Here is a 20,281-nt window from a genome sequence, read left to right as displayed (position 1 = left end):
CAACAATTTGGCAATCTCAAACGCAATAATCCGGCTCGATAACAGTGAAATGGGAGTACGGTACATCAGCAAACGATCCACCATGGACAAATTGACAAATTGGTATTAACTTTAATGGCCTTGTTGTGATAACGCAGATAACAAACCGAATTCTCTCCCAGGGCATAAACAATATCAATCCAGTTATGCAAGGTAGTGACGTCGAAGATTATCAGGCACGTCGGGAGATAGCGTATGCTACACGCGTGGCGGTCGGTAGTTCTTATCGAATTGTATTGTTCATTCCAGGTAGGTGTCTTCCAAAACAGGTAATCCCAAACTGGCGATAATATTAGTCATTGTCAGAATCGCCAAATAGTTCACTACCCTTCGTGTAGTGCTGTACAGACACAGGTCATTCCACATCAAATCTATGAAACAATATAACAATGCAGTCGATTTTCGCAATTATTTTGAATATGACATCCCACAGTATTCCGGAGCACTATCGTACACGCAGAGTTTTCATGCGCTCAGTGCGGACAAATCTGGCGCTGTCTAGTACAAGATACTCGCTCAAATCAAGACCAGCTTTGGCAGATTCTGCACGAATACGGATTCCTGGATAATGGTAAGTTTCCAGTTCCCAAGTAGAGCGCTCAAGTAAAATCCCTTCTTTTTCCGTAAATAATTTTGACATTTGTTTAACCGACAGCATTTTTATGAAACGATGCTGTAAGAAGGATGTGAAGAAAAGGGCACTGCATACGGCGGTTAATAGATAAATTGTTCGTGTGGCGTTTCGTGACCTTGTTGTTTACGATTTGGACTTAGAGAAATTTAGTTCGTTTCCTCAGGAAGTGTGATTGAAATTTAAATTTAATTTTTGCGCGCGTATGGGGAAAATCCAGATAGTGAGATTTCAACGCCACGGTGTCAAAATCTCGATTTTTATCGAACTTTCATGTACCTCGGATTTTTCTTCGGAAATTGTTAGTATTTGGGCTATATATTCATAATCGGAAAACGAAAAAATATTTTATCGGTGAAAATTTTCCCATAGGGTAGAAGCTTCAGTTTTGGCCAGCCCGGAGTTTTGGCCATAGTGCGGTATTGAGCCTGTTGTGATCTAAACCGGCGTAAATTTAATTTTTACTAGTAGATCCTAATACAATATGATGATTACAGCTGTGAAAACCTCACATTTTGATTAAAAACTGGAAGAAAAAAATATATTTCCTTAAAAAATCCGCTCCCATATATCTATTTTGGCCAGGGTGCTTCTAATTTGGCCACTCCCATAAGAAATACACGTGATTGGCCAAAATAGAAACCAAACTTAAGAATATGGCCAAAACTGCGACAGAGCTTCTATTTTGGCCAGTGCCACTTTTAATACAAAAATCAAGTATTGGCTTGATTTCTGCATTTTTCCTTCAAAATATACATTGAAACCTTTTATTTGACGCATTGGTTGTTTTCATAGGATTATTGGTTATTTTTAAAAAAAAAATGATTTCCCTTAGACTGGCCAAAACCGGTGCCCGCACCCTACATTTTTTATGGGACGTTTTTTGGTTAAAATCAGTATTTAATTAATTTTAGTATGGAAAATAGATAAAAACTTAGATAAATCAAAATTTCCCCGATGGAATATTTTAAAACTTTCCAATTATAAAGTATAGCCAAAATGCTGACTTTCTGTGAAGAAAGATCCGAGGTGCATGGAAGTTCGATAATAATCGAAATTTTGACACCGTGCAACGGAGTTCCAAGGGAAATGCTAATGAGAGACGCTGGGATTCTGAGGGAACTTTTAATGGGTGTGTGAAGAATTAGCCTAAGTTAAAATTCACAAATAAAAAGAAATTAAAAAAAAACTTTTGATGTTATTACAGCGAGAACTATGGTTGGATACTAATTATAAATTCTGCAATATTGGAGTTCGGACTACGGTGGGAGGAATTCGGCTGGGACTCTGACGGTTACCTTGTGGAGATTTAGATGAAATACGAGGTAGGACAAAGCTTCACGGGGAATTTAATGAAGATCCACGAAAGATTCTTTGTGATGAATCTTTTGGCATTCCGTACGAAGGTTTTTTTTTTGGGGTTTCACAGAAAGTCCTCTTGAATTTCTTCCAGATGTGCCACCGAAAAATCCACCTGAAGTTTGCAGGGGATTCTTATAAAATGTCTCTGAGATTTTCATTAGAAGTTCTACAAAAAATCCCTCCTTCTAATTCAGGATTTATTTATCTTGTTGTTTTTTTATTTTGGGATCTTCTAGGAGTTCCTTCAGGGTTTTCTCCAGAGGTGTTTTCTAAGATTCTACCAGGAGTTTTTTCGAACTATTCTACAATAATTTCATCCGGGATTTCTTAAGTATTTTTTATCCGGGGTTCACTCAGATATTTATTCGGAGATTGCCGCAGGAGTTCCTTCCGGGATCATTTCAGGAATTCCTTCTAGGATTTCTATAGGAATTTATTCTTAGATTCGTCCTGGAGTTCTTTCAGCGATTCTTCCAGGATTTCTTTCTAAGATACAACTTTTTGAGATTCATCTAGTTTTTCGCTGGACGTTTCTCATGTGAATCCTCAAAGAATTCCTTTTGTAATTCCTCTAGCTTCTTCCGGGATTCCTCCAGGAACTCCTTCTAGGTTTCCTCTAGGAGTAAATTTATAGGTTCCTCTCATAGTTTCTTCTGGTATTTTCCCAGGATTTTCTTCTAAGATTACACCAGGGGTGGCATCAGGGACCTCTCCAGAAATTTTACCCGGGGTATCTTCCGGGAATTTTCAAAAGTTCTTTCCGGAATTTCTTCAGAACTTCCAGACTCCTGGAAAATAAGTCAAGGTTCTTCCAGGAGTTCCTTCTAAGATTTGTCCAATAATTTATCCAGGATATCCTTCCGGGATTCCTCCAAGAAATTCTACTGGGATTCCTTGCAGATTACATAATTTGGAATTCATTCTGGAAGTTTCTTAAATTTTGCTCATGGAAATACTCCAGAAGTTTTTGTTTTTATTCTTTATGAAAGTACTCCAAGACTTGCTCTTGAGTTCCTTATAAAATTCCTCCAACAGCTTCTTAAGGAATATCTCCAGCAGTTTTGCAGGGAATATCTACACGAGCGATTTCAGATATTCTTTCAATAGTTTCTTCCCAGATAAAAATTTGAAGACATTCCAAAAGGTTCTGCAGAAATCATTAAAAAAACTCGTGAAAGAATCCCTGAAAGAAGTTCTAGAATAATTTCATATGAATCTTCTGGAGGAATCTCGGAAGGAATTTCTAGAGAATTCCATGAAGGAACCTCTGAAGGAATCCCGTATGGAGTTACAGGAGTAATCCTGGAGAGAACTCCTGGAAGTTCTGAACAAATCCTAAACAAATTGCTGGAATAATATCTGAGGGTACTCCCTTAGGAATCCCAGAAAGAACTCCTGGAGCAATCCTGAATTAATTTCGAGAGAGATCTAGGATGGAATTTGTGGAGGAATCCCAAGCAGAAATTCTGAGGGAATCCCAGAGCAATTCTCGTAGGGATCTCGGAACGAATTATTGGAATTCAGAAAGATTTCATAATAAAATGGTGAATGACTAATTTTTTACCAGGAATAGTGTATTAAGTAAAGCTAATACTATACAAATTTCATCAAAATCGGTTGAATATTGGTGGAGATATCGTTGAAACAAGAATTTTTCCGTTTGAGAAGTTTCTTCACCGTTATAGCTCTAGATTCAAAAATACGGAACCGATTTCAATCAAAACTGTTCTGTATGTAAAGTCTTCATGGGATTCAATTGGTGTTTTTCGGTGATGATTTAAAACTCATATTTTACTCTTCTTTACGTTTCAACCTACTTTATTGCTTTCGGTCATCTTCAGAACTGTTAGATTAAATAATACAAAATACAAATCACAAATTACAAACATTATAAACATTCAAAATTTTACAATACAAACACTTACGATTCCGCCGGACGTTCGTTTGTCAAGGCGGTACACTTAATTCTAAGATCGTTTCGTTCTTAAGTAATATGTCCTCGTCTCTCTTGCTGTCGTCGTGTTCGTCGTTGTTCGTCTTTTAGTTTGTTAATCAAGTTGTTGTATGTGTTCGAAAACCCGTCTACGTCACGCTGTAAATTAACCGTCGTTTCGTTGTTGATCTTTATGTGGACCACTTCAGCAGCCAATCTGCTTGCATCATTATTTATTCTCTCTAGGATCCGAGTTCGAGAGAAGTCAAAGTGATGCCCGTTGTCTACCGCGTGTTGCGTGAGTCCCGTAGCTGAAGCGTTGGTGCGTATCGAGTTTTTGTGTTGCGTTATGCGCTTGTCCAGTGTTTGAGAGGTTTGTCCGATGTATTCCTTGTTTTCACATGCTCCACAAGGAATACTGTATACCACGTTTGTTTGTTTCATGTGTGGTATTGGGTCTTTCAATTTTGTGAAGACCGTGTTCTTCACTTTATCACATGGTTTGAAAGACGCTGTGATATCGTGTTTTCGCAACGTTTTGTTCACCTTCTCGCTTAAACCAGGGATGTATGGGATGGACACATACCTTTTTTGTTCCCCATTCTCGCGTTCGTTCTCAAGAGTGTTGTATATGAGATGAACCCGACGCTTTATCGTGCGTTGGATGAGGTTCTCTGGATAATTATTATTGCGGAGAATGTGTTTGACCATTCGAATGCTTTCCTCCCTTCGTTCGACATCTGTTAGCTTCAGTGCTCGGTCAATAAGCGCGATCATAGTGTTCATTTTGTGCGTGTGCGGGCTCTCTGAGTTGTAGTCCAGGTATCTGCCGTCACGTTGTTTTGGAAACCAAATTTTTCTACTTCTCTCACCCTCTCTCGAGAGCGTGAGATCCAGAAACCGGAGTGACTCGTTCGTTTCTTGCTCCACGGTGAAATTCAGTTTCTCATCCACTGCGTTGAACTGTTCCACCACCTTCTCCACTTCCTCTCTTCTGCCGACTACGAAGCAATCGTCGACGTACCTTCTGTAGTATGAGATGGTGATGTTGTTCTCCTCCAGCTGTGTTATGGCCTCCTGTTCCACCTTTTCCATGATGATGTTGGCTACAACCGGTGAAAGGGGGGATCCCATGGGCACCCCCGCTGTTTGGCTGTAGAATTTTCCTTCGTATTGGAAGAAAGATGCCTCAAGAACCGTCTTCATTGCATGTTTGAAACTTTCCCAAGGAATAGTGGTGCATTCTTGTAGTTGTTCCCACTTTTCTTCTACGAGTTCGTATACTTTCTCAACTGGAACGTTGGTGTAAAGTGATACTACATCCAAGGAGTAGATGATACTGCCTTCTGGAATCACTACGGTCGAGATTTCTTCCGCAAATTCGAAACTGTTTTTGACGTGATATTGTGTAAAGTATACATGTAGAAATATTGTGTAAAAATTTCATTCAATTTGATCTAGCCGTAATAAAGTTATAGCCGTATATGTGGCACAAAGTCACTATAATCAAAAATGTTTTTTTTTGTATCGTGACATTCACACAGTTATAACTTGAAAAGTTTTTAAGCAATTTGGCTAAGAACAGTTTTTATGGTTTTACAGTTTCAAATGCTAATAAAAATCGGAACAGTCATGACAGTTGTACAAACAAAATAGTACGCACGGAATAAAATGGTTAAAATGCACCTAAAATATGTCTTGAAGCGATTTGAGTTCTGAATACTAGAAAAACGTATTGAACCGATATTAAGATTTTTTTACCAGTTTATTGATACTCTGAACTTCGAGTCAAATTTTCAGACGTCTTGACGAGTTACATTAAAATTATAGCCTTTACAATTTTTAAAATGGATGAAAAAATTTGCTAAAATCTTATTTTATGATATTAACAATATCTGCGCCAATACCAAACTGAATTTGTTGTCATTGTTATGGTATAAGCTACACATTATATATTATTCCTGATCAAAAAAATATTTGATTTTCGCAATCAAAAGCTATACATTATTTTCTGTGTCCAAATTTCATCGAATACAGTCTTTACTTCTCATGGTTCTAGTACACCATAGAACATTTTATTCAACAAACGAAATGAAATGATTATGATGCAACAGTTTTTTAGAATCATTGTCTCCTCATCAGCTAAACTCAAATGCTATTTACTTTTTTCAATAGTCGAACTATTTATAAACAATTCAGTTTTGGGGTGTCTTTATAAATTTTTAAACTACGTAACGGCAAATTATTTAACCTCAAGAGTAGTGTGCGGTAGTTCGGCAGCAGCAAAGTTTCGCGCGCTCGCTTTGCTAGATTTTTGCGATTTTTTTTCCTCTTCTCTCTGCGGGGCTCCGACGACGGGACGAGTGTGCGCGCGCCGTGGTTCGAGTCGGTTCCGAATTTTTCGCTTCCCTTCGGCGCTAGTTTCCAATACACTTTTAGTTGATAATAAATATTTTCTTTCATTTTTTGCATTTACACAAAAGAGTGAAAAATGTTACTTCGGGTTCGCCGGTCGAGAAAAAATCCGGGCGCCGACAAGTGAGTCGCGTTCAGTGTATTTCTGTGTGGAATAGACTAAAGGTTTCTGCTCCCTAGTGGAGTGGAGACGCGCGATAGAATTCTCTTTTTGGCTAGTTCTTGCGTCGAAAAGTGGTCGGTTGTTAACGGCGGTTTGTGTATATTGATCCATTGTCAAATCATATCACCAACCATAGGTGACTCCCGGACTGACAATGTACCTTACACTACTAACAAAAAATCCTTCCTGAGACAAACGTGGAGATGCAGCGACTCGCGGTCTTTATAACAACGTTTGTCTTACTAACATTCCCTTCCATCCTCGATGACCGTAAGGACGTGGCCGGCGCCGTTATTGACCTTAATAAAGTTGAGAGCTCTCGACCTGTGTACATTGAGAATAGTAAGCTAGTCCCAAGCCCTATTCATTGGTTCCTTGTGCAATTTCGATTGCTCTGGTCAATCACGGAGTAGCAACTACGAATTGTGCGGTCATCTATGCTCATGCTCATGCTCATGCCACGTAACGGCAAATTATTTAACCTCAAGAAATTCAATCTCGTGTTCATATGCAGCCATGCTGAGGGACGACGGAGCACACATTATAGAGCGACACGGCTAAATACTAATGCACACTGTGAACGCGCAGGCGCGAAAGAAGAAACACAAAGAAAGAGAAATGTCCCTTTTACTCACGGAATAATACATCGACATATTATTCCGTACGGAAAATCAACAACATGACTGACAGCATCGCATGACAGTGCCATCTGTTGGCAAATCTTTCTGGCTGTGAATTACTTATCAACTGCGAACGCCTAATGTCGTTTTCGTTTTTGATTCAGTTCCAACCTGAGTTGGAACTGGATCAGATCACAGTTTCAACCCCAACCCGACTTCGGTTTCGCTTGTACTAAAGTTTGTTTGACGTTGTTTGTTTACACATTTTCCGCCAATCCAGTTCCAACCCAGGTTCAAAAACGAATTCGACATAAGTAATTTTGATTGCAAAAGTTTTACGTGCGCATTACTTGTCCTATCCTTTTACACAGTACTTATCAGGTGGAAACCAGCCATAAACTGATACGACTGATCAAAGCGACGAAGGATTGAGTGATGTGCGTATTTCGCGAAATCGACTGAAGAATGAAGATAGGCGAATCGGATTAGTCATTAATGCCTCGAAGACAAAGTACATGATGGCAAAGGGCTCCAGGGAGGAAGCACCGCGCCCGCTACCCCGAATTTTAATCGATGGTGATGAAATCGAGACGGTTGAAGAATTCATGTACGACAATGACACCAGCAGAGAAATTCAGTCGGGAAAGAGGACTTTTTCGTTCAATCATCGGTATGGGGATCCTGTCACTTCATCACTTACTACTAACGGTTCGAGATTAGTCAACTTTGATGCTGCCAGGGGTGTGGCCATTAGTAGCATCTACAAGCACAGCTGGAGATACCCAAACGGCGAAGTTGGCAACCATATCCAGCATGTGCTGGTAGATAGCTGACACTTCTTGGATGTCATGGATGTTGCAACTTTCAGGGATCCCGACTCAGATCATTAATTCCTATTCATATCTGCAATATTGGAAAACTGGAAGTTTGAGTGTTCGACAGTTTGGATGCACGGAATGTTAAATTTCTCGGCAATGCAGCCAACAAACTTCTTGAAATGACAAAGGTATTGATTCGCCCCTACGTTTTGAGTGTTTGTCAACCTATTATATGTGCATCATTGGTACAAATTTGAGCATGGTATTTGGTATTGATTGGTAAATCTTTTGTGAAGCTTGAACCGTTCTCGTAAAACACTATTTTTTAGACAACGAATTTTTGTGCTGTAATATCTCGGAGACCAGTGAACCGGATTGAATGAAATTTTGAGCGATTATCAACATTATATTAATGCTTGAAAATTCTTCAAAATATAGATACTTTTTAAACGTTGGAAAAAGTTCTGATGATATGACATTTTCACGCATATAGAGGAAAATGAGTCAAATTTACAATACCGCACAAAAAATACCAAATGTGTTCTTCCTTTAATCTAAATGGGTTCTAATAGTGTCGAGGCACCATTCACCGTGTGCCTACGAATATTTTTTCATTATTTCCATATTATGATTGAATGATATGACAATTTCCCTTCAATTTCACCAATACAACATTGTATTGGTGAAATCGAAGGGAAACTGTCATGTCATTCAATCATAATATGAAAATAATGAAAAAATATTCGAAGGCACACGGTGAATGGCGCCTTGACGGTATATCTTATTATAGATATCTAAAGAACAGAAGTAGAAAATCTTTGGATATCAAAAATAAAATTTAATGTCATAGATGTGAAAAATTTACATTTTTTCGAGAAAGATCGTTAAAGTGTCAATCCATTATAACTTCTTTCAACGATTGAAGTACCTATGTTTTAAAGAATTTTCAACCATTAATATATTGTTGATAAACGTTTACAATTTCATTCAATTCGGTTTACTGGTTTCCGAAATTTGGCAGCCTAAAAATTAGTTGTCTAAAAAATAGTGTTTTACGAGAACGGTTCTAGCTTCGCGAAAGATTAACCAATCGAGCGCAAATTTGTTCCAATGATGCACATATAATATGTTAATAAACTTCTAGCAGCCAATTATTATCGTCAAACAAGCTTTCTTCAACGTTCGTCAACCAACTGGGATGCACGCCTGTAAGTCCTGTGGATTCATCTCAACATCGCAACCTACTCTCCAATCAACGCTCGCCGGGATGCACCTGCGAAAGCCTCATGGAGGACCCTGACCCGCCCGAAGCAGTCGCGCCGCCCAACGTTTACTGTCAAACATCTGCCATTCAACACTCTACGAGCTCCAGCCATCAGAGTCATCCCGGCCCTGTTTTCGTGGCAAGGGAAAGGGTCTTCCAAACTCCACACGCAGGCAAGTATCCGATCGATTCGTCCATTCCCCCACCTGAAGCTTGTCCAGTTTTCAGTAATACGCATGCCGAGGCTCCGAATGTTGACGATCCACCCTGTTCTGCTGAGACAGCTTCACCCACGCACAGCAGTCTCCAGATGGAATCTTCCGTCCTGTTACTCTCCAATCAACGCTCGCCGGGATGCACCTGCGAAAGCCTCATGGAGGACCCTGACCCGCCCGAAGCAGTCGCGCCGCCCAACGTTTACTGTCAAACATCTGCCATTCAACACTCTACGAGCTCCAGCCATCAGAGTCATCCCGGCCCTGTTTTCGTGGCAAGGGAAAGGGTCTTCCAAACTCCACACGCAGGCAAGTATCCGATCGATTCGTCCATTCCCCCACCTGAAGCTTGTCCAGTTTTCAGTAATACGCATGCCGAGGCTCCGAATGTTGACGATCCACCCTGTTCTGCTGAGACAGCTTCACCCACGCACAGCAGTCTCCAGATGGAATCTTCCGTACGAAGTGCAGCTGTCGTCGAACGAAATCCCATGTCTCCGGACGGTTTTCTTTTGGTATACTACCAAAACGTCAGAGGATTGCGCACCAAAACTACAACGCTTCGCCTGATGCTATCAAGCTGCGACTATGATGTAGTTGTACTAACCGAAACCTGGCTTCAACCAGGCATTGCTGATAGCGAAATTGCATCCGACTATCATATTTTTCGTTGCGATCGGAGTGCGAACGCAAGCGAGCTTTCAAGAGGTGGTGGTGTACTTATTGCCGTAAAGTCAATCCATCGCTGCAGTTCAGTTTCATTGAGTGATTGCGACCACCTCGAACAGGTTGTAGTTCACATTAAACTGGAACGCCGATCACTTTCCATAGTTTCCATTTATCTACGTCCCAACTCTGACACTACAAAGTATATCGCTCATTTGAACGCCGTTCAAGCTGTGTGTGATACGCTAGCGGACACAGACATCGTTCTAGTGTTAGGTGACTATAATCTTCCAAACCTCCATTGGCAGTTTGACGACGATATTAACGGATACCTACCAATGAATGCTACAACGGAACAGGAGATTGCTCTAACTGAGGCGATTTCCACTTGCGGTCTCGTTCAAATGAATTCTATCAGTAATCACAATAGCAGAATTCTTGATCTGGCATTCGTGAACACTACTGATTGTACGGAGCTTATTGATCCACCCCTACCACTTTTAAGAATAGATGAACATCATAAACCATTTATTCTCAGGCTAGATTCTCGGTTTATTATTCCTTCTTACAATGATACTGACGAGCCGAAGGATGTAATGGAATTTGACTTTCGAAGGAGCGATGTTAGTCTACTTCGCAATAAAATATCAACTATCGACTGGAATCAGCACCTAAACCGTTCGACGGTAGACGAGACTGTTGCCGTTTTTTATGACACGTTGCAAGGTATATTTGAAGAATGCGTGCCTCGCCGAAGGAATATTCCGGATGCCGTCACTCGTAAACCATGGTGGACAGCCGAACTTCGCCGTATGCGCAACAAGCTCCGGAAAGCGAGGAACCGTTTCTTTTGCGAACGGTCCGACGAGAATAGGAACGTGCTTCGTCTAATCGAAAGTGATTATAACGATTTACTTTCATCGACTTACGAGAGCTATGTTAACAGGCTCCAGTCCAACATAAAGCAAAATCCGTCTTCATTTTGGGCATTCGTCAGATCACTGAAATCGTCAAAACGTACTCCTTGTAATGTTCAATACAAGGGGCGAACAGCGAACTCGACCATAGAAACTGCAACCCTTTTTGCCGATTTCTTCAGAAGCGTCTATTCTACCACCTCTCTCACCAGTAACAGATCCACGGCTCTCCCATCGTATGACATGAATTTGCCGAATTTCCGATTTTCCACCAGAGAAGTATTAGTGCTTTTGCAAGGCCTTGATGCCTCAAAAGGTTCTGGTGTTGACGGACTGCCACCTTCAGTAATCAAAAGTTGCACTATCGAGTTGGTTAATCCAATAACTATAATGTTCAATCGTTCCCTTGCTGAAGGCACATTTCCGACCATGTGGAAAACCGCCAGAATGATACCGATCCACAAAGCAGGAGCTATTAACAACGTAGAAAATTATCGTGGAATATCGATACTGTGCTGCCTCGGAAAAGTCTTCGAAACCGCTGTCCATCGTGTCTTGTACAATGCTGCGAAACCAATCATCAACGAATTTCAGCACGGATTTGTTGAACACCGCTCCACAACCTCAAATTTGATGGTTTACGTCAACACGCTCTTTCCTGCAATGGAATCCCGAACCCAAGTAGACTCAGTGTACGTAGATTTTTCGAAGGCCTTCGATTTAGTTCCGCATAGTCGTATAATCGAAAAACTAACACAACTGGGTTTCCCGAGTTGGATTGTCATCTGGCTGAAGTCGTATCTCACTAATCGTAGAGCATTCGTTCAAATTGGTCATGAGGTTTCTGCTGATTTCATGATTACATCCGGGGTTCCACAAGGAAGTGTTCTTGGACCTCTACTATTCATCCTATTCATCAACGAGCTAGCAGACCGATTATCATCTGGAAAACTATTTTTCGCCGACGATCTAAAAATGTTCCGAATAATAACATCCGTTTTAGACTGTGCAGAGTTGCAGAATGATATCGATCAACTTTTAATCTGGTGTGACGAAAACGGGATGCGTGTTAACATAACAAAATGCAAAGTGATCACCTTTACCCGCAGTCAATCGCCAATTCGATACTCCTACAAAATTGGCACTGATTTACTCGAACGGGTTGATTCCATTCGCGACCTAGGAGTGATTATGGACAGTCAGTTGAGGTTCAATGAGCACGTCGAGCTGACAGCAGCCAAGGCACGGTCAGTGCTAGGTTTTATTCGTCGCCACGCAACATTCATCACTGACATCTACGCTTTAAAGGCTCTCTACTGCAGTCTAGTTCGTAGCATACTTGAATATGCCGCACCAGTCTGGGCACCTCATCATGTTACGCAAATTCTGAAACTGGAGCGGATACAGAGGTTTTTCATCAAATTTGCCCTTCGGCAGCTTCCGTGGACGAACCCCGAAGATTTGCCACCATACAACTCACGTTGTCAATTGATCGACCTGGAAACGCTTGCTAATAGACGTATCAAATTGCAGCGTGTGTTTATATTTGATTTACTCACGAATCGCATAGATTGCTCTGCACTACTTCAAAACATAAACGTCCACGTTTCACCACGAATCCTTCGAAATTATGATGCGCTTGTTCTACCAGTTCACAGGACGGATTATGGGTTCTACAGTCCTTTTAATGTTTGTATTCGTGCATTTAATTCAGTTTTTTATCTGTTTGACTTTGATGTAAGTAAGAATATGTTTGTAAGTAGGATTAAGAATATAGGTTAAGAAACAGTCTGTACGATGATTATCGAAGACCAAGAAATAAATAAATAAATAAATAAATAAATAAACAGTCAAAATTTGGGAATTTGTGATGCACTCTATGAAAAGTTACAGTATGTTGAACTTTTTTGTGAGAATTCTAGATATTCCTGTCTGAAATCACTACTCCAAATTCTTTCCGAAATTTCTAATTATTCTCCGAGGAGTTATAAAATTTCTCGTAAATTATTCTTGTAAAATTCCTCCAGAATCGAAATTAATGTAAGGTTTCTCTAGATGAAACTCATTCTATGGATCAAAAGCTCCGTAGAAATTCCTCTCGAAAATCTGCATTTCTACGGAAACTCCTCCGGAAATTCATCCACGAATTCCTCCTGGAATTCATAAAGGAATTCCTAAGGAATTCTTCCAGAAATTGTTCCTGAAGTTAATCCAAAAAACCTTCTAAAAATTCCTCCAGAAATTTTTCCGGGAGTTTTTCAAAAATTTCTTCTAGAATTTCTTCTGGAAATACCTCCAGTAAGTACTCTGAGAATTCCTCAGAAACTTTTCCGGCAATGTGTACAGAAATTTGTCCGGGAATTCCTCAACGAATTCCTCTGATAATTGATCCAGAAATTGATCCCGGAATTCTTCCAGAAATTCCTCAGGTAGTTCTTCCAGACAGTCCTTCTTCTTCTTCTTTATGGCTCTACGTCCACACTGGGACTTGGCCTGCCTCGCTTCAACTTAGTGTTCTTTGAGCACTTCCACAGTTATTAATTGAAGGGCTATCTTTGCCTGCCATTGCATGAACTTGTATATTGTGAGGCAAGTACAATGATACACTATGCCCAGGGAGTCGAGAAAGTTTTCCCGACCGGAACGGAAATCGAACCCGCCGTCTCCGGATTGGCGATTCATAGCCTTATCCACTAGGCTAACTGGAGACCCCAGTCCTCAATATTCCGTGGGGGAATTCATTTAGGAGTACCTTCGAAAATTCATCAAGACATTATTCTGGGAATTTCTCAAGAAGTTCCTCCGGGCATTCCTCATGAAACTCCTCCGCGAGGTCCTCCAGAAACTCTTCCTGTAATTCCTCCAAAACGTCCTCCGTGAATTCTTCCAGAAATTTCTCCAGGAATTCTTCCAGAAGTTCTTCTTCAAATTCCTCTAGAATTTTTTTCGTATATTCATCAATAAATTCCTCTGGAAATTACTTCACAAATTACTCCGAATATTCTTTCTGAAATTCCTTCGTGATTTCCTACAGCAAATTCGTTCAGAATTCCTCCAAAAATTTCTTCCGGAAATTCCCTCGGAAATTTCTCCAGAAATTCCTCAGGGAATACCTACAGAAACTTCTCTGGAAATTCTTCCTGAAATGCCTTTGGAAATTCATCGCGAAATTATTCCAGGAATTCCTCCAGAAGTTCCACCGGGAATTTATCAAGAAACTCCTCAGTGAGGCTCCCCAGAAACTCCTCCTTGAAGTCCCTCAAAAACTCCTCCGAGAAGTGATATAAAAATTCTTCCTTGAATTCCTCCAAAAATTTTCCGGGAACTCCTCCAGAAATTTCTCAGAAAATTCCCTTAGAAATTCCTCCGGGAATTCTTCCAGAAATTACTCCAGACACTCCTCCAGAAGTTCTTCTAGGAATTCCTCCAGAAATTCCTCAATGAATTCCTTACATGATTCCTTGAGAAACTCCTCCAAGAACTCTTCCAGAATCGCTCCGATAATTCCTCCAGAAACTTCTCCGGTATTTCCCCCAGAGATTCCTCAGTGCATTTCTCCAGCAATTTCTCCGGAAATTCTTCCGGAAACTCCTCCGGGATTCGCTTCACAAATTCATCCTGGAAATCTTGCGGGATATCCTTGAAAACTTCTATATGGATTTTTTTGGAAATGCATTCAAAAAATCTCTTCTTGATATTCTTCCGGGAATTCCACCTGAAATTCCCACGGGAAAACCTCCTGACATTCCTACGGGAATTTCTCTAGAAATTTTCCGGCTTACTGTTCTACATATTAGTAAAGGAATTGCTCTAGAAGTTTCTCCGGGAATCCCTCCAGAAATTCCTTCACAAAATTTTCCAAAATGTCCCCGGGAACTCCTCCAGAAACTCTACTTGGAACTTTGCAGAAGTTCCTCTTGAAATTTTGCAGAAATTCCTTCGGGAATCCTTCCAAAAAAATCTTCGTGAATTCCTCAAGTTTTTTTTTCGAGATTTCCTCCAGAGATTTCTTCGAGATTTTTATCAATAAACTCCTCAGGGAATTCTTCCAGAAATTCGTCTGGAAATTCATCAAAAAATCCTCAGAAAGTCCTCTGGGAATATCTCTAAAAATACCTCTTGGAATTCACGCAGAAATTCCTCTGTGATTTCCAGCAGATTTGTTTTTCGCGGGTTTCTCGAGAAAATCAACCTGAATTCCATTCAAAATTTCTTCTTGAACTTCTTCAAGAAATCCCTTCAAAAAACCCTCCAGAAATTCCACCAAAAATTTCTGCGGAAATTTATTCAACATTTTTTTCTGTAAATTCCTCCGGGAGTTTATCCAGGAATTCTTCTGAGTACTTATCTATATATTCATATGGAAAGTCCCCAAGAAGTGCCCAGAGAAATGTCCTCACAACAACCTCAAGGAATTCCCTCAGGGAAGCCTCAAAAATTCCTCTCAGGAAAGACTCAAAACATTTCTACACAGAATCCTCAAGAAACTACCTTAGGGATGCCTTAAGAAATTTCCCTAGAGGAATCCGCTCAAGGAATCCGCTCAATTGGATCGAAGGATTTCCTCAAAGAATCCTCAAGAAATTTTCTCAGAATATCTTCAAGGAATTCCCATGAGCATGACGCATTTGACAGGGATCTTCAAGAAATTTCTTCGGGGATTCCTTGAGAAATTTCCGCACGGATTACTTAAAGAATTATCTCAGCGATTCCTCCAGAAATCACCTCAGAGCACCCGCAAAGAGTTCCCCTCAGGGATAATTTAAGGAGTTTCCGTACGTATTATTTGGAGAGCTTTCTCAGGGATTACCAAAGGAAATGTTTCAGGCATTCCTTAACAAATTACCTCAAAGTTTTCTCAAGGAGTTCCTTCAAGGACTTGTCGAGAAATTGTCGCAGTGGTTATTTAAGGAATTTGGTCGGGGATTTTTTTTTATGAAATTGAGAATTCTCAAGTAATTCACTCAGGAAGTTCTCAAAAAAATCTCTCAGGGATGGCTTCTGAAGGAATCCTTAAAGAAATTCCTGGAGAAATTCTTAAAGGAGTTCCTGGAGAAAACCTCAGAGGAATTCCTGGAGGAATCCTCAAAGAAATTCTAGGAAGAATCCCCGAACGAAAATACTGGAGGAAATGACTTCTGGAGGAATTTTCAAAACAATTCCTGGAGGAGTTGAACAAAAGCTAAATTGAAAAAAATCAGGGTCGCCTAATTTTCCGGAAAACTCCAGTGGCAAACAAACATTTTCCACAGACACCACCTACTTTGAAAAATCATAACTCAAGAACGAAGCATCGTAGACACATTTTTTTGTGAAATCATAATCAAATTTTGTCAGCAATTCCTATATGTATTTCTGGAAGAAAAACCGGAGAATTTTCTGGACAAATTCCTGGCGGAATCCCTGGAGAAGCTAATGGAGAAATTTCTGAAAGAGGCATCCCTGGAGAAGTTCCTGGAGTAATGCCTGGAGCATAAGAGAAATTTCTGATGAAATTCCAAGATAAATTACTAGAAGAATTTCCAGAAGAATTTCTGGAGGAATTCCAGGAGGAATTCTTGGAGGAATTCTTGGAGGAATTCTTGGAGGAATTCATGGAAGAACTACTGGAGGAATTACTTGAGAAATCTCACGGAATAATCTTTAGAGGAATCCCTGAAGGAATTTCTGGTATATTCCTGGAGGAATTCCTGGTGGAATTTCTGGAGGAATCCGTGAAATAACTCCTGGACGGATTTCTAGAGGAATCCCTGGACTTCAAATTCATAGATTAATACCTGGAGGAAACCTGCAAGAATTTCCGGAAGAATCCTTTAGAAAAATTCCTATATAATTTCCTGAAGAATCTCCTGAAAGAATATCTGCAGCAATCTCTGAAGGATTTCCTGCAGAAATTTCTGGAGGAATGCTGTAGGAATTTCTGAAGAAATACCTGGGGTAAATTTTGGAGGAGTCCCTGGGGTGGAATTCCTGGAGGAGTCCTGGAGAAATGCCTGGATGAAATCCTGGAGGAATAACTGGGATAATTCCTGAATAAATTCCCAGAGAAATTTCTGGGGGAATTTCTGAAGGAATCTTTGGAGGATTTCCTGGAGGATTCCTGAAGAAATCCTTGAAAGAATTCCTTGAGGAATCTCAGGAGGAATTCATGCAGGAACCCCTGGAGGAATACTTGGAATAATTTTTGTAAAACTCCGGGAGGAATTTCTGGGGTAATTTCTTAAGGAGCCCCTGGAGAAATTCCTGGAGAAATTGCGGAAAGTAATTTCTGAAGGAATTCCAATAGAAATTCCTGAAGGAATACCTATGTAAATTCCTGGAGGACATTCTTAAGGAATTCCTGGGGTATTTCTGAACAAACCTCATAAGGAATTCCTGGAAAAATGAAAAATTCTTAGAGAAATTCTTGGAAAGAACCCTGCAGGAACCTAATGAGGAATTCCTGGAGATTCTTCCAGAATCTCTAGAGAAATTCTGAAAAGAATCCATGGAGAAATTTCTGAAGAAATTCCTAGAGGAGTTCTGAGAGGAATTTCTGATGGAGTTCCAGTTTATTTCTGGAAGAATTCCAGGAGCAATTTCAGAAGGCATTTCTTGAAGAATTACATCATCGGTGGAATTTCTAGAGGAATTCATGAAAGAATTCCTGGAGGAATGTGTAGAAGAAACCGTGGAGAGGAAATTCCTGGATTAATTCTTAGAGGAAACCCTGGAAGGATTTCTGGAGGAATTCCTGAAGGAATTGCTGTAGGAATTTCCGAAGAAATTCCTGGAGAAATTCCTGGATCCATTTCTGAATGAATTCCCGGAGGTATTCCTGAAGAAATACCTGGGGTAATTCCTGGTGAAATTCGTGGTAGAACTCCTGGAGGAGTCCCTGGAGAAATGCCTGGACGAAATCCTGGAAGAATTCTAGGAGGCATACCTGGAATAGTTCTTGAATAAATTTCAAAAAGAATTTCTGGAGAAATTTTTAAAAGAATCCCTTGAGGATTTCCTGGAGGATTCCTGAAAAAATATTCGAAGGAATTCCTACAGAAATCTCAGGAGGAATTCATGCAGAAATCCCAGGAAGAATAATGGGAATAATTCGTGGATTAACTCCGGGAGGAATTCCTGGGGGGAATTTTCTAGTGAATCCCTGGAGGATTTTCTAGATAAACTCTTGGAGAAATTGCGGTAGTATTTTCTGAAGGAATCCTTGAGGAATGCCTGGAGGTATCCCTATAGAAATCTCTAGAGGTATTTCTGGAGAATCTCTTGGATTAGTTCCTAGAGAAATGCCAAAAAATTTCTTAAGAAATCCCTGGAGGAAACCCTGGAGAATTTCCTTGAATAATCCCTGAAGAAGTTTCTGGACTAATGCCTGGAGCAATCTCTGGATAAATTCCTAGATGAATTCCTGGTGGAAGTTTTAGAAGAATTCTGGGAGGGACCTCTAGAAGAACTCCCGCAGCAATCTCTAGAAGAATTCCTTGAGAAACCCCGGGCTGAGTCCATGGAGAATCTCTCAAGAGAAATTTCTGAAGAAACCTCTTGAAAAATTCCTAGAGGAATCCTTGGAGAAATTTCTAGAGAAATTCTTGGAAGAATCCCTGGGAATTCTTGGAAAAATCCCTGGAGGAATCCCTGAAGCAATTTCTGGAGGACCCTCAGGAGGAATGCCTGGAAAGTTCTGGACAAATTCCTGCAAGAAGTTCTGGTCAAAGTCCTTGTGGAATCCCAGGAAGAATTCCTGGATAAATTTGTAAAGGAATTTTCGGGGAAATTCCGTGGAACTATCCCTGGAAGAATTCCTGGAGGAATTCTTGAATGAATTCCTGGAGGAATCTCGAGAGAAATTCTGGAAGCAATAACTGGAGGAATTTCTGAAGAAATTCCAAGAGAAATTTCAAAAGAAATTTCAAGAGAAATTTCTGAGGAAATTCCAAGAGAAATTTCTAGAGGAATTCCCAGAGGAATTTTTGGAGGAATTCCTGAAAGAATTGCGGTAGTAATTTCTGAAGGAATTCCTATGGGAGATCCTAGATCAATTCCTGGAGGACTTTCTGAAGGGATTCTTGGGGTAATTCTTAAGAAACCTCTTGAGGAATTCCAGGAGGCATCCTTAGAGGAATTTCTAGAGAATTACTTGGAAGAATCCTTTGGGGGGATTCTTGGAAAGAAACCTGGTGGAATCCCTGAAACAATTTCTGAAGGAACCTCAGGAGGAATTCCTGGACAAATCTCTATAGGAAATCTTGGGAAAATTCCGTGGAACTTTTTATGGAATAACTCTAGGAGATATCCCTAAATGAATACCTTGAGGAATCCCTGAATGAATTCCTGGAAGAATCTCTAGAGGAATTCTGGAAGGAATCCATGGAGAAATTTCTGAAGGAATTCCTGGAGAAATTTTTAGAGGAATTCAGAAAGGAATTTCTGATGGAGTTCCAGGAGGAATTTCCAGAAGGATTTTCTGGAGGAATTACTGCAGGAATCATCGGTGGAATTTCTGGAGGGCTCCATGAAATAAATCCCGGAGGAATGTGTAGAGAAAACCTCAGAGAAGAAATTCCTGGATTAATTCTTGAATTTTCGGAGAAAATCATAAAGGAATTCCTGGATTCATTCTTGAATAAATTCCCGGAGGAATTCGTGAGGAAATACCTGGGGTTATTCCTGGAGAAATTCTTGGTAGAACACTTGCAGGAGTCCCTGGAGAAATGCCTGAATGAAATCCTTGAGGAATGCCAGGAGGAATACCTGGAATAATTCTTGAAAAAAATCCGGGAGGAATTTCCGAAGGAATTCCTTGAAGAGTTCCTGGAGGAATCCCAAGATTCATTCCTGATGAAATACAAAGTTCGATTTCTGAGGGAATTCCAGGAGGAGTTTCTGAAGAATTCTCAGGGGAAATACAGAAGAAACTGCTGAAATCCCTGAGGAAATCCTTAAATCCTGGATTTATTCCTGGGAGAGTTTCTGAAGGAATCCCAACAAGAGTTCTAGCAGGATTTTTTTTAAATAATCCCGGAATTCGTTTTTGAAAGAATAACAGAAGAAATTTCCGGTGAATCTCAGGAGGAACTCTTAAAGTAATTTCTGAAGAAACCCGATGAGGAATATCGGAAGCAACCCCACGAGGAACTCTTTATGGAATCTCAGGAGAGCTTTCTTAGCGAATACCTGGAAGATTTTTTGTAGGAATATTCCTGGATAAAAAATGAAGAAATCAATGTCTGCAGTAATTGTTGAA

At 40.2% G+C, this 20,281-nt stretch overlaps 1 protein-coding gene across 2 annotated transcripts in view; it reads right to left on the bottom strand.

The window, feature by feature from the left end:
• LOC109402227 (lachesin) overlaps positions 1-20,281 on the bottom strand; it is a 525,383-nt gene that overhangs the window by 112,593 nt on the left and 392,509 nt on the right. The window lies entirely within an intron of this gene.

The sequence above is a fragment of the Aedes albopictus genome, chromosome 1 (assembly GCF_035046485.1).
Source record: "Aedes albopictus strain Foshan chromosome 1, AalbF5, whole genome shotgun sequence".
NCBI lineage: Eukaryota > Metazoa > Arthropoda > Insecta > Diptera > Culicidae > Aedes > Aedes albopictus.
This window is presented reverse-complemented; position numbering and strand designations above follow the sequence as displayed.